At 45.4% G+C, this 15430-nt stretch overlaps 1 protein-coding gene across 2 annotated transcripts in view; it reads right to left on the bottom strand.

The window, feature by feature from the left end:
- The window catches only part of PDZRN4 (PDZ domain containing ring finger 4), a 341312-nt gene that overhangs the window by 21827 nt on the left and 304055 nt on the right, over nt 1–15430 (bottom strand). The gene's annotated exons all lie outside the window — the stretch shown is intronic.

The following is a 15430-nucleotide window of genomic DNA, read 5'->3' as shown; positions in this document are numbered from 1 at the left end:
TACTTCACAGAGTCGAAAAGAAGGGAAAATGCTGTGCCCTGTTAGCGTCACAGGGGAACACAGCTGCCTAACAGAGCAAAAGCAATCAGTGGTCAGGAAATAGCAAGCACACAAACACCTCCTCTCCGGTGCAACCGGAATTCTAATGGCTTTACGCCAGCTCTGAATTCACCATACAAACTCCTCACCAGAGGTGCCGGTATTCTAGTGGCTTATTTCAACCGGACCCTGACCACAAGCAGACAAGACCACTGAGTAGCTAAAAGCTAATAACATAAGCTGATACTATCGCACGGCTGTGCGGCCATGCAAACTTTTTATAGCTGCAGCAACTCCAGGACCTTCCTAGAGGACCAATGGGAGCTGCTAAAGTACCTGAGCATGTGAGCCCCAAACTCCAATGAGAGGTCTTACACCGGGCATGCTCAGAAAGGGAAAAGCAGGACTTAGTCCCAGAGACGTCTGCTCGCTGCTGACCAGTACTGGCTACAATGGCTGAGCCTGGAAAGACAGCAGTAACCAGCTGCACAGTATCAGGCTGAGCCAGACACTTGGACCGACGTATCCGCTGATCAGGCTCCACTGCAGCTGAGAAGAATGGGAGACCGCAGCAGAGATGGTTCGAGATTCCCCCTGTGCAGAGGCGGGAACTCGACCACTAACACTTACCAGCTGGAGTTACCCCCAGTAATGCCCATACACAACTGATACCACAGGTCGGCACTCTGGAGATTTGTGCCGCCTATGTTGTTATCTCCATTGTGCTGCGTTCTCCATAAACCTAAGGGTAAGGTGACATCTGAGGTGAACTCTGGTGTATCGAGGCATCCTCACCATATGTTGCTTACTGGTGAGGTCCAGTGTTGAGGGTCCAGAGGCCCCTCATTGAAAGGGGGTACTGTCACGATCCATTTTTGGATTTGTAATAGCTCTGGTTCCACACAGATTAAAGCTTTTTTCCTTTCAGACAATTGGGGGTTAAATGCAGTTTTTTTACCCCACTGGCAACCTGGTGTTACTGCAGTGTTTCTGGGTCAGCTAGTGTTGCTGGTGACCACTCCCACATTCTTTAAAAGGTCACCTGGTGCATCAGCTGACTGTTGGTGATACAGGTCCTTTCTGGATACCAACCTAGCAGGCTCAGCTCCCTGGTGTCAGCCAAGTCTGGTGTTTGGAGCTCTGTTGCTGTACAATCTGTGGTGTGGAGTTTAGCAGCGGTGTGCACAAGCTAAGTGCTGAGTTTTTGTTCCCTTGTTCCTTTGTTGGTGTGCATTCCCCTTTAGGCATTGTGTCCCCCTCACTCTCATATTGTGTCGTCCTGTTTATTTGCTTAGTGGTGCTGTTTAATTTGTTCACCTCCATGGGTGGGGGATGGGGGTTTAGCTCAGGGTTTAAACAGGAGACAGGGACAGGTCGGTGACTTGGGCCTCCCTACCTTCAAGGGTACCCCCAAGTTAAGGAAAGACAGGGCTCCCCCTAGCCTGAGGGGCAGTTTAGGGGCCCAGATTCCTCATCTCTTTTTCCATTACTGCTCCATAACACTCATCCACAACTACCACAAAAGTCCGTTTATTGGTGTGGCATTACAGTAAAATAGCGGAGCATGGCAGGGAGAAGTTGTGGAGAGAGACTGGTCTCTTTCCACAACTTCTCCCTGCCATGCTCCGCTATTTTACTGTAATGCCACACCAATAAATGGACTTTTGCACGGACGGTGAGTGCTCCTTTTTCTTTCATATCATTACCATTGGCAACTGTTTTTCTGGGTGAGCACCCTTGTCCTAAGTGGCTGGAATACGCTTTTTTCTGAAGAGGGGTGTATCAGGAAGATTAGGCTGAACGTGCGCCCATTTGTCTTTCACAGTTTGGTTCACAACTACCACAAAGACTTCAAGCTATCATTGATGTTAGAGGGGGCAATACATGGTATTAAGAAATGGGGGTTGTGAACTTTTGATTAGGGTCATTTGGATGTTTTGGGTTGTCATTATGATTTAAAAAGAGAAAACACAATAGTGTGACAATACATGGCTTCACCCAACAACTAACTATGAGTGGAGAAAAAGTTTTGGTGTTATCATTTATATTCTCTGAAAAAAGGCCAAGAAAGCAAAAATTCTGCCGGGGTATATAAACTTTTGAGCACAACTGTATATATTTGGAAAAAAAGCTGCTAAGTAAAAGTGCTTTTGAAAATATTAAAGATAATAGTTTATTTCTAATAGTTAACAAAATGCAAAATAAATCAACAAAAGAGAAATGTCGCAAATCAAATTTGTGGCAGCTCTAGGTCTGCTGAAATTTAAATGTTGCTTTTTTCCTTTGGTCCAGCAAGGGGTAATGTCAGTCTCTTGCTGGCAGCTTCTTTTAGGCTAGTCAGCTGATGTTGGTAACCACTCCCCCTCTCTTTAAATAGTCACATGACCCATCAGCAGCTCATCGGTTATAGAGTTACTTCTATGCAGACCAGCTTGGTGTGTGGAGGTCTCCTGTTACTGTGGTATTGCCGTGGTTGGAGTTCTGTTATCCTGATGTGGTTTACTTAGCTGCTGTAGAGCTCAGCAGCAGATTCTGAGCTGATTAGTACTTTTTGTCTATCTCTTGTTTGTGTCTTTCCCTGTGTAATATCATCTGCAGTGGTTAGGCTAGTGTCCTTGCCAGCCAATGCACTAGCCAGGGATAGTAGAGGTGACAGTCAGGGACTAGGCACATAACAGTGGTGGGGGGAAGGACCCCCATAAGGTGTTAGGGAAGCTTAGGGACAAGCGCAGGTTTTTGTCAGGAGGTGTCCCATCCCCTGCTCCTGACCTTTAAGGCCTTCCTCTATTTTTCCATCCTGTTGTACTTATATGCTGTGTCATCCACTGGACATACCTGTGTCTGAGCATGACAAGAAATCTAAATAAAAAAGCATTTGGTGTTTCTACCCTTTGCCTTCAAAACAGCAGCAAGACATCAATTCTAGGTATACTTGTATTCAGTTTTTGAAGGAACTCAGTAGGGGGGTGTTTCTAACCTCTTGAAGATCTAACCACAGATCTTTTTGTAAGTCAGCTTGCATGACTCATGTTATCACTTCATGTAATCCGACACAGGCTGAATGATGGGGCTCTGTAGGGGCCTGTTGTGGATTCTGTTTGTGGGCTCCCTCTGGTGGTTACTGCTGGTACTGGGTGACTTTGGTGGGTTGCGGCCTTTGGTTTCCACCTGTCCATCAGTGGCTGGGTGTTTCCTATTTTACCTGGCCTTTCTGTCATTCCCTTGCCGGCTATCAATGTATTCAGATGTGCTCTGTTTGGTTCCTGCCTACCTGCTCCCAGATCTTTCAGGATAAGCTAAGTGCTGATTTTCAGTTGTTTGGTTTTTTGTCCAGCTTGCTTATTATGTCTCTATGCTAGCTGGTAGCTCTAGTGGACTGAGGTTCTCCCCATGTGCCATGAGTTGGCACATGGGTTCTTGTAATCTCAGGATGTTTTTTTTTTATTAGGGTTTTTTGCTGACCGCTCAGTCCCCTTTTGTATCGTTCTGCTTTCTAGTTTACAGCGGGCCTCAATTTGCTAAAACTATATATATCATCTCTATGTGTGTGCCTTCCTCTCATTTCACCGTCAATACATGTGGGGGGCAACTATATCTTTTGGGGTTCATTCCTCTGGAGGCAAGTGAGGTCTTTATTTTCTCTGCAGTGCTAGTTAGCTCTTAGGCTGGTGCGTGGCGTCTAGAACCAACGTAGGCACGCTCCCTGGCTATCTCTAGTTGCGTTTGTCAGGCGTAGGGCAGCGGTCAGCCCAGGTTCCATCACCCTAGAGCTCGTCCGTAATATATTTGTACTTTGCTTGTCCTGTGCTATCCCTAGCCATTGGGATTCATGACAGTATAGCCGGCCCACAAAGTGTTAATTGTTTGGGCTGAAGCAGGAGAAAGAGAAGTGTTTAAGGGAAATTTTTTTTTTTTCCCTTCAGAGTTTTGCTGCCTAGCCCTTAATTGCTGTCTAGCTGCTTCTTACCTCCTCTTAACCCTTGAATGGCTCTGATCTTAGCTGTTTAACATGGATGTCCAGAGTTTGGCTTCCAGCCTGAGTAATCTCGCGGCAAAAGTTCAAAACATACAGGATTTTGTTGTTCACACTCCCATGTCTGAACCTAGAATTCCTATTCCAGAGTTCTTTTCTGGAGATAGATCTACCTTCCTGAATTTCAGGAACAATTGTAAATTGTTTCTTTCTTTAAAATCTCGCTCCTCTGGAGACCCTGCTCAACAGGTCAAGATTGTAATATCTTTCCTGCGGGGCGACCCTCAGAATTGGGCATTTGCATTGGCACCAGGGGATCCTGCATTGCTCAGTGTGGATGCGTTTTTTCTGGCATTGGGATTGCTCTATGAGGAACCTAACCTGGAGATTCAGGCTGAAAAGGCTTTATTAGCCCTCTCTCAGGGGCATGATGAAGCGGAAATATATTGTCAGAAGTTTCGGAAATGGTCGGTGCTTACTCAGTGGAATGAGTGCGCCCTGGCTGCAAACTTCAGAAATGGTCTTTCTGAGGCCATTAAGGATATTATGGTGGGGTTCCCTACGCCTACAGGTCTGAATGAGTCTATGGCTATGGCCATTCAGATTGATCGGCGTTTACGGGAGCGCAAACCCGTGCACCAGTTGGCAGTGTCTTCTGAACAGGCACCTGAGACTATGCAATGTGATAGAATTCAGTCCAGAAGTGAACGGCAAAATTATAGGCGGAAAAATGGATTGTGTTTCTATTGTGGTGATTCAGCTCATGTTATATCAGCATGCTCTAAACGCACAAAAAGGGTTGATAAATCTTTTGTCATTGGTACTCTGCAGCCTAAGTTCATTTTGTCTGTGACTCTGATTTTTTCACTGTCTTCCATTTCCGTCGATGCCTATGTGGATTCGGGCGCTGCCCTGAGTCTTATGGATTGGTCATTTGCTAAACGCTGCGGTTTTAGTCTGGAACCTCTGGAAGTTCCTATTCCTCTGAAGGGAATTGACTCTACACCATTGGCTATGAATAAACCGCAGTATTGGACACAAGTGACCATGCGCATGACTCCCGTTCATCAGGAGGTGATTCGCTTCCTTGTACTTTATAATTTACATGATGTACTAGTGCTTGGTCTGCCATGGTTACAAACTCATAATCCTGTCCTGGACTGGAAAACAATGTCTGTGTTAAGCTGGGGATGTCAGGGGGTTCATGATGATGCACCTCCGATTTCAATCGCTTCATCTACTCCTTCTGAGATCCCTGCGTTTTTGTCTGACTATAGGGATGTTTTTGAGGAGCCTAAGCTCAATTCGCTCCCTCCGCATAGAGATTGTGACTGTGCTATAGAATTGATTCCTGGCAGTAAGTTCCCTAAGGGTCGTTTATTTAATCTGTCACTGCCAGAGCATACTGCTATGCGGAATTCGTTTATTTAATCTGTCACTGCCAGAGCATACTGCTATGCGGAATTATATTAAGGAGTCCTTGGAAAAGGGACATATTCGTCCATCTTCGTCCCCTCTGGGAGCAGGTTTTTTTTTTGTGGCAAAAAAAGATGGTTCCCTGAGGCCTTGTATAGATTATCGCCTTCTGAATAAGATTACAGTCAAGTATCAGTATCCATTGCCATTATTGACTGATTTGTTTGCTCGCATTAAGGGGGCTAGGTGGTTCACTAAGATAGATCTTCGCGGTGCGTATAATCTGGTGCAGATAAAACAGGGTGATGAGTGGAAAACCGCATTTAATACGCCTGAGGGCCATTTTGAGTATTTGGTAATGCCTTTTGGACTCTCCAATGCTCCGTCAGTCTTTCAGTCCTTTATGCACAATATTTTCCGTGAATATCTGGATAAGTTTATGATTGTGTATTTGGATGATATTTTGGTGTTTTCTGATGACTGGGAGTCTCATGTTCTACAGGTCAGGAAGGTGTTTCAGGTTCTGCGGGCCAATTCTCTGTTTGTGAAGGGCTCAAAGTGTCTCTTCGGAGTCCAGAAGATTTCTTTTTTGGGGTACATTTTTTCTCCTTCTACTATTGAGATGGATCCCGTCAAGGTTCAGGCGATTTGTGACTGGACACAACCTACATCTGTTAAGAGCCTTCAGAAGTTCTTGGGGTTTGCTAATTTTTATCGTCGGTTCATTGCTAATTTTTCCAGTATTGTTAAACCTTTGACTGATTTGACTAAAAAGGGTGCTGATGTTGCTGATTGGTCTCCTGCGGCCGTGGAGGCCTTTCAGGAACTTAAGCGCCGGTTTTCTTCTGCTCCTGTGTTGTGTCAACCAGATGTTTCACTTCCTTTTCAGGTTGAGGTTGATGCTTCCGAGATTGGAGCGGGGGCGGTTTTGTCACAGAGAAGCTCTAATGGCTCGGTGATGAAGCCATGTGCATTCTTCTCTAGAAAATTCTCGCCCGCCGAGCGCAATTATGATGTGGGTAATCGGGAGCTTTTGGCCATGAAGTGGGCATTTGAGGAGTGGCGTCATTGGCTTGAGGGTGCTAAACATCGTGTGGTGGTCTTGACTGATCACAAGAATCTCATTTACCTTGAGTCTGCCAGGCGTTTGAATCCTAGACAGGCTCGTTGGTCGTTGTTTTTTTCTCGTTTCAATTTCGTGGTTTCATACCTGCCAGGTTCAAAGAATGTGAAGGCAGATGCTCTTTCCAGGAGTTTTGTGCCTGACTCTCCTGGAGACTCTGGGCCTACTGGTATCCTTAGGGATGGGGTAATATTGTCCGCCGTATCCCCAGACTTGCGACGTGCATTGCAGGAGTTTCAGGTGGATAAACCGGATCGTTGTCCACCAGAAAGACTGTTTGTTCCGGATGATTGGACCAGTAGAGTCATCTCCGAGGTCCATTCTTCTGTGTTGGCTGGTCATCCTGGAATATTTGGTACTAGAGACTTGGTGGCCAGGTCTTTTTGGTGGCCTTCCTTGTCTAGGGATGTGCGTACCTTTGTGCAGTCTTGTGAAGTGTGTGCTCGAGCTAAGCCTTGCTGTTCTCGGGCCAGTGGGTTGTTGTTATCCTTGCCCATCCCGAAGAGGCCTTGGACGCACATTTCCATGGATTTTATTTCTGATCTCCCGGTTTCACAGAAAATGTCCGTTATCTGGGTTGTGTGTGACCGCTTTTCTAAGATGGTTCATTTGGTGCCCTTGCCTAAGTTGCCTTCCTCCTCTGAGTTGGTCCCTTTATTTTTTCAGAACGTGGTTCGTTTGCATGGGATTCCGGAGAATATCGTTTCTGACAGGGGATCCCAGTTTGTGTCTAGATTTTGGCGGACGTTTTGTGCCAAGATGGGCATTGATTTGTCTTTCTCGTCTGCATTCCATCCTCAGACGAATGGCCAGACGGAGCGAACTAATCAGACCTTGGAAACTTATTTGAGGTGTTTTGTTTCTGCTGATCAAGATGACTGGGTTGCTTTTTTGCCACTGGCCGAATTTGCTCTTAATAATCGGGCTAGTTCTGCCACGTTGGTCTCTCCTTTTTTTTGTAATTCGGGGTTTCATCCTCGTTTTTCCTCTGGTCAGGTGGAGCCTTCGGATTGTCCTGGAGTGGACGTGGTGGTGGACAGGCTACATCAGATTTGGAATCAGGTGGTGGACAATTTGAAGTTATCTCAGGAGAAGACTCAGCAGTTTGCTAATCGCCGTCGCCGCGTGGGTCCCCGACTTCTTGTTGGGGATTTGGTGTGGTTGTCTTCTCGTTTTGTCCCTATGAAGGTCTCTTCTCCTAAGTTCAAGCCTCGGTTCATCAGTCCTTATAGGATCTCGGAGATTCTTAACCCTGTATCTTTTCGTTTGGATCTCCCAGCATCGTTTGCTATTCATAATGTGTTCCATCGGTCGTTGTTGCGGAGGTATGAGGTGCCCGTTGTTCCTTCGGTTGAGCCTCCTGCTCCGGTGCTGGTGGAGGGAGAATTGGAGTATGTTGTTGAGAAGATCTTGGATTCTCGTGTTTCCAGACGCAAACTCCAGTATTTGGTTAAGTGGAAGGGTTATGGTCAGGAGGATAATTCCTGGGTGGTCGCCTCCGATGTTCATGCGACTGATTTGGTCCGCGCCTTCCATAGAGCTCACCCTGATCGCCCTGGGGGTTCTCGTGAGGGTTCGGTGACCCCTCCTCAAGGGGGGGGTACTGTTGTGGATTCTGTTTGTGGGCTCCCTCTGGTGGTTACTGCTGGTACTGGGTGACTTTGGTGGGTTGCGGCCTTTGGTTTCCACCTGTCCATCAGTGGCTGGGTGTTTCCTATTTTACCTGGCCTTTCTGTCATTCCCTTGCCGGCTATCAATGTATTCAGATGTGCTCTGTTTGGTTCCTGCCTACCTGCTCCCAGATCTTTCAGGATAAGCTAAGTGCTGATTTTCAGTTGTTTGGTTTTTTGTCCAGCTTGCTTATTATGTCTCTATGCTAGCTGGTAGCTCTAGTGGACTGAGGTTCTCCCCATGTGCCATGAGTTGGCACATGGGTTCTTGTAATCTCAGGATGTTTTTTTTTTATTAGGGTTTTTTGCTGACCGCTCAGTCCCCTTTTGTATCGTTCTGCTTTCTAGTTTACAGCGGGCCTCAATTTGCTAAAACTATATATATCATCTCTATGTGTGTGCCTTCCTCTCATTTCACCGTCAATACATGTGGGGGGCAACTATATCTTTTGGGGTTCATTCCTCTGGAGGCAAGTGAGGTCTTTATTTTCTCTGCAGTGCTAGTTAGCTCTTAGGCTGGTGCGTGGCGTCTAGAACCAACGTAGGCACACTCCCTGGCTATCTCTAGTTGCGTTTGTCAGGCGTAGGGCAGCGGTCAGCCCAGGTTCCATCACCCTAGAGCTCGTCCGTAATATATTTGTACTTTGCTTGTCCTGTGCTATCCCTAGCCATTGGGATTCATGACAGTATAGCCGGCCCACAAAGTGTTAATTGTTTGGGCTGAAGCAGGAGAAAGAGAAGTGTTTAAGGGAAATTTTTTTTTTTTCCCTTCAGAGTTTTGCTGCCTAGCCCTTAATTGCTGTCTAGCTGCTTCTTACCTCCTCTTAACCCTTGAATGGCTCTGATCTTAGCTGTTTAACATGGATGTCCAGAGTTTGGCTTCCAGCCTGAGTAATCTCGCGGCAAAAGTTCAAAACATACAGGATTTTGTTGTTCACACTCCCATGTCTGAACCTAGAATTCCTATTCCAGAGTTCTTTTCTGGAGATAGATCTACCTTCCTGAATTTCAGGAACAATTGTAAATTGTTTCTTTCTTTAAAATCTCGCTCCTCTGGAGACCCTGCTCAACAGGTCAAGATTGTAATATCTTTCCTGCGGGGCGACCCTCAGAATTGGCCATTTGCATTGGCACCAGGGGATCCTGCATTGCTCAGTGTGGATGCGTTTTTTCTGGCATTGGGATTGCTCTATGAGGAACCTAACCTGGAGATTCAGGCTGAAAAGGCTTTATTAGCCCTCTCTCAGGGGCATGATGAAGCGGAAATATATTGTCAGAAGTTTCGGAAATGGTCGGTGCTTACTCAGTGGAATGAGTGCGCCCTGGCTGCAAACTTCAGAAATGGTCTTTCTGAGGCCATTAAGGATATTATGGTGGGGTTCCCTACGCCTACAGGTCTGAATGAGTCTATGGCTATGGCCATTCAGATTGATCGGCGTTTACGGGAGCGCAAACCCGTGCACCAGTTGGCAGTGTCTTCTGAACAGGCACCTGAGACTATGCAATGTGATAGAATTCAGTCCAGAAGTGAACGGCAAAATTATAGGCGGAAAAATGGATTGTGTTTCTATTGTGGTGATTCAGCTCATGTTATATCAGCATGCTCTAAACGCACAAAAAGGGTTGATAAATCTTTTGTCATTGGTACTCTGCAGCCTAAGTTCATTTTGTCTGTGACTCTGATTTTTTCACTGTCTTCCATTTCCGTCGATGCCTATGTGGATTCGGGCGCTGCCCTGAGTCTTATGGATTGGTCATTTGCTAAACGCTGCGGTTTTAGTCTGGAACCTCTGGAAGTTCCTATTCCTCTGAAGGGAATTGACTCTACACCATTGGCTATGAATAAACCGCAGTATTGGACACAAGTGACCATGCGCATGACTCCCGTTCATCAGGAGGTGATTCGCTTCCTTGTACTTTATAATTTACATGATGTACTAGTGCTTGGTCTGCCATGGTTACAAACTCATAATCCTGTCCTGGACTGGAAAACAATGTCTGTGTTAAGCTGGGGATGTCAGGGGGTTCATGATGATGCACCTCCGATTTCAATCGCTTCATCTACTCCTTCTGAGATCCCTGCGTTTTTGTCTGACTATAGGGATGTTTTTGAGGAGCCTAAGCTCAATTCGCTCCCTCCGCATAGAGATTGTGACTGTGCTATAGAATTGATTCCTGGCAGTAAGTTCCCTAAGGGTCGTTTATTTAATCTGTCACTGCCAGAGCATACTGCTATGCGGAATTATATTAAGGAGTCCTTGGAAAAGGGACATATTCGTCCATCTTCGTCCCCTCTGGGAGCAGGTTTTTTTTTTGTGGCAAAAAAAGATGGTTCCCTGAGGCCTTGTATAGATTATCGCCTTCTGAATAAGATTACAGTCAAGTATCAGTATCCATTGCCATTATTGACTGATTTGTTTGCTCGCATTAAGGGGGCTAGGTGGTTCACTAAGATAGATCTTCGCGGTGCGTATAATCTGGTGCAGATAAAACAGGGTGATGAGTGGAAAACCGCATTTAATACGCCTGAGGGCCATTTTGAGTATTTGGTAATGCCTTTTGGACTCTCCAATGCTCCGTCAGTCTTTCAGTCCTTTATGCACAATATTTTCCGTGAATATCTGGATAAGTTTATGATTGTGTATTTGGATGATATTTTGGTGTTTTCTGATGACTGGGAGTCTCATGTTCTACAGGTCAGGAAGGTGTTTCAGGTTCTGCGGGCCAATTCTCTGTTTGTGAAGGGCTCAAAGTGTCTCTTCGGAGTCCAGAAGATTTCTTTTTTGGGGTACATTTTTTCTCCTTCTACTATTGAGATGGATCCCGTCAAGGTTCAGGCGATTTGTGACTGGACACAACCTACATCTGTTAAGAGCCTTCAGAAGTTCTTGGGGTTTGCTAATTTTTATAGTCGGTTCATTGCTAATTTTTCCAGTATTGTTAAACCTTTGACTGATTTGACTAAAAAGGGTGCTGATGTTGCTGATTGGTCTCCTGCGGCCGTGGAGGCCTTTCAGGAACTTAAGCGCCGGTTTTCTTCTGCTCCTGTGTTGTGTCAACCAGATGTTTCACTTCCTTTTCAGGTTGAGGTTGATGCTTCCGAGATTGGAGCGGGGGCGGTTTTGTCACAGAGAAGCTCTAATGGCTCGGTGATGAAGCCATGTGCATTCTTCTCTAGAAAATTCTCGCCCGCCGAGCGCAATTATGATGTGGGTAATCGGGAGCTTTTGGCCATGAAGTGGGCATTTGAGGAGTGGCGTCATTGGCTTGAGGGTGCTAAACATCGTGTGGTGGTCTTGACTGATCACAAGAATCTCATTTACCTTGAGTCTGCCAGGCGTTTGAATCCTAGACAGGCTCGTTGGTCGTTGTTTTTTTCTCGTTTCAATTTCGTGGTTTCATACCTGCCAGGTTCAAAGAATGTGAAGGCAGATGCTCTTTCCAGGAGTTTTGTGCCTGACTCTCCTGGAGACTCTGGGCCTACTGGTATCCTTAGGGATGGGGTAATATTGTCCGCCGTATCCCCAGACTTGCGACGTGCATTGCAGGAGTTTCAGGTGGATAAACCGGATCGTTGTCCACCAGAAAGACTGTTTGTTCCGGATGATTGGACCAGTAGAGTCATCTCCGAGGTCCATTCTTCTGTGTTGGCTGGTCATCCTGGAATATTTGGTACTAGAGACTTGGTGGCCAGGTCTTTTTGGTGGCCTTCCTTGTCTAGGGATGTGCGTACCTTTGTGCAGTCTTGTGAAGTGTGTGCTCGAGCTAAGCCTTGCTGTTCTCGGGCCAGTGGGTTGTTGTTATCCTTGCCCATCCCGAAGAGGCCTTGGACGCACATTTCCATGGATTTTATTTCTGATCTCCCGGTTTCACAGAAAATGTCCGTTATCTGGGTTGTGTGTGACCGCTTTTCTAAGATGGTTCATTTGGTGCCCTTGCCTAAGTTGCCTTCCTCCTCTGAGTTGGTCCCTTTATTTTTTCAGAACGTGGTTCGTTTGCATGGGATTCCGGAGAATATCGTTTCTGACAGGGGATCCCAGTTTGTGTCTAGATTTTGGCGGACGTTTTGTGCCAAGATGGGCATTGATTTGTCTTTCTCGTCTGCATTCCATCCTCAGACGAATGGCCAGACGGAGCGAACTAATCAGACCTTGGAAACTTATTTGAGGTGTTTTGTTTCTGCTGATCAAGATGACTGGGTTGCTTTTTTGCCACTGGCCGAATTTGCTCTTAATAATCGGGCTAGTTCTGCCACGTTGGTCTCTCCTTTTTTTTGTAATTCGGGGTTTCATCCTCGTTTTTCCTCTGGTCAGGTGGAGCCTTCGGATTGTCCTGGAGTGGACGTGGTGGTGGACAGGCTACATCAGATTTGGAATCAGGTGGTGGACAATTTGAAGTTATCTCAGGAGAAGACTCAGCAGTTTGCTAATCGCCGTCGCCGCGTGGGTCCCCGACTTCTTGTTGGGGATTTGGTGTGGTTGTCTTCTCGTTTTGTCCCTATGAAGGTCTCTTCTCCTAAGTTCAAGCCTCGGTTCATCAGTCCTTATAGGATCTCGGAGATTCTTAACCCTGTATCTTTTCGTTTGGATCTCCCAGCATCGTTTGCTATTCATAATGTGTTCCATCGGTCGTTGTTGCGGAGGTATGAGGTGCCCGTTGTTCCTTCGGTTGAGCCTCCTGCTCCGGTGCTGGTGGAGGGAGAATTGGAGTATGTTGTTGAGAAGATCTTGGATTCTCGTGTTTCCAGACGCAAACTCCAGTATTTGGTTAAGTGGAAGGGTTATGGTCAGGAGGATAATTCCTGGGTGGTCGCCTCCGATGTTCATGCGACTGATTTGGTCCGCGCCTTCCATAGAGCTCACCCTGATCGCCCTGGGGGTTCTCGTGAGGGTTCGGTGACCCCTCCTCAAGGGGGGGGGTACTGTTGTGGATTCTGTTTGTGGGCTCCCTCTGGTGGTTACTGCTGGTACTGGGTGACTTTGGTGGGTTGCGGCCTTTGGTTTCCACCTGTCCATCAGTGGCTGGGTGTTTCCTATTTTACCTGGCCTTTCTGTCATTCCCTTGCCGGCTATCAATGTATTCAGATGTGCTCTGTTTGGTTCCTGCCTACCTGCTCCCAGATCTTTCAGGATAAGCTAAGTGCTGATTTTCAGTTGTTTGGTTTTTTGTCCAGCTTGCTTATTATGTCTCTATGCTAGCTGGTAGCTCTAGTGGACTGAGGTTCTCCCCATGTGCCATGAGTTGGCACATGGGTTCTTGTAATCTCAGGATGTTTTTTTTTTATTAGGGTTTTTTGCTGACCGCTCAGTCCCCTTTTGTATCGTTCTGCTTTCTAGTTTACAGCGGGCCTCAATTTGCTAAAACTATATATATCATCTCTATGTGTGTGCCTTCCTCTCATTTCACCGTCAATACATGTTGGGGGCAACTATATCTTTTGGGGTTCATTCCTCTGGAGGCAAGTGAGGTCTTTATTTTCTCTGCAGTGCTAGTTAGCTCTTAGGCTGGTGCGTGGCGTCTAGAACCAACGTAGGCACGCTCCCTGGCTATCTCTAGTTGCGTTTGTCAGGCGTAGGGCAGCGGTCAGCCCAGGTTCCATCACCCTAGAGCTCGTCCGTAATATATTTGTACTTTACTTGTCCTGTGCTATCCCTAGCCATTGGGATTCATGACAGGGGCCATATCATCACTTCTAGCACTCCTTATTCTTTACACTGACCATAGTTTTAATTATACTGGCTATATGGTTTAGATCATTGTCCTGTTGCATAATAAATTTGTAGCCAATCAGATGACTCTCTGATGATATTGAATGAGGCATCCATCTTTATTGTTCAGCATTGAGAACACCAAGAAATGGACATTGTTGAGGACCATAAATACTGTGGTTGACCACGGAATCTTAGTGCAGCAGCAGAAAGACACATTGTGCTTGCTTTTCCTTGAAATCTACAAATTGTCTCTTCAGAGAGGAAGAGGACTAGAACTCTAGTGCCATCTATTGGAAGTAGCAATCCTAACAGTCAATGTTGACCCTTTAACGAGCCTTGTCACATGACTTAGGATAAAAGCCAAACCAGAATCTCAATTTGCAGACACTGTGCTTCAGGGTACTGCCCCTCGTCAGTGCAAAGTGGAGATCTGGTTTGGCTGATTGAGAGGTGTCTGACCGAGATCCAAGAAGTATTGTTTCTCTTTCTGGAGAGTGACATGTTAAGCATGTTGAGGACATGCTTAACATGTCACTCTCCGCAAGGAGAAACAATATTTCCTTTCCTTGAAATCAGAAGACATCCAGAAGTACCATCATTTCAGAACAGACAGCAGTGGGACTCAGCTAAACCCATCAACTTTTCTGAGAAGTCTGACCAGAATTGGTCTTCATTGTAGAATTGGGGTAAAAAAACATACCTACTGTGGGAACAAGGCCAAATAACTCAACTATGCATGAAAATATAGAAAATGAGTTGCAGAAAAATGTCAGCAGGTACTCTGGAATAATGAGTCAAAATTTTACATATATGCCTGGAAAAGAAGGCAGTTTGTCACCAAAGGGTTGGAAAGCAGTGCAATAATGAGTGTCTGCAGGCAAGAATGAGACATGGTGGAGGTTCTTTGCAATTTTGAGGCAGCATTTCAGCAAATAGAGATTAGAATTTGGTCATGATTGCTGGTGACCTTACTAGGAGACAAAAAAAAGTCTTATTTACTGTATATTGAAGTATATAAATTAGAGGATCAGACAACTGCACGTAAGTAAAATTAAAAAATGTTTTATTTTTTTTTAAATCTAAGTTGAAATCATCTTGCCCCACTTCAATGATAAAGACATTAAAAAAATAAAAAATAACATATTTCATATCCGCATGTCTGAAAAAGTCTGATCTATCAAAACATAAAATTACTTCCATCATACATTAAACAGCAAAAGAATACAGTATTGCTGTTTTTCAGTTGCTGCACTTCAATAAAAAAAGAATCAGAAACTATAAAAATGTTATATGTACCTCAATATGGTTTTAATAAGAAAGCCAGCTTAGTAAATAAAAACAAGTCCTCACCTAGCTGTACAGTCATTTTTTTTTAAATTGCTAGTCTCCGAAAATGTAAGGCTTTATTTTACATGGTTTTTAATTTTTTCAACCACTAAAATATAAAATCAACCTTAAAAGTTTGATATTGCATCAATTATACTAACCTGGATAATCA

This window comes from Ranitomeya variabilis, chromosome 5 (assembly GCF_051348905.1).
Source record: "Ranitomeya variabilis isolate aRanVar5 chromosome 5, aRanVar5.hap1, whole genome shotgun sequence".
Classification (NCBI taxonomy): Eukaryota; Metazoa; Chordata; class Amphibia; order Anura; family Dendrobatidae; genus Ranitomeya; species Ranitomeya variabilis.
This window is presented reverse-complemented; position numbering and strand designations above follow the sequence as displayed.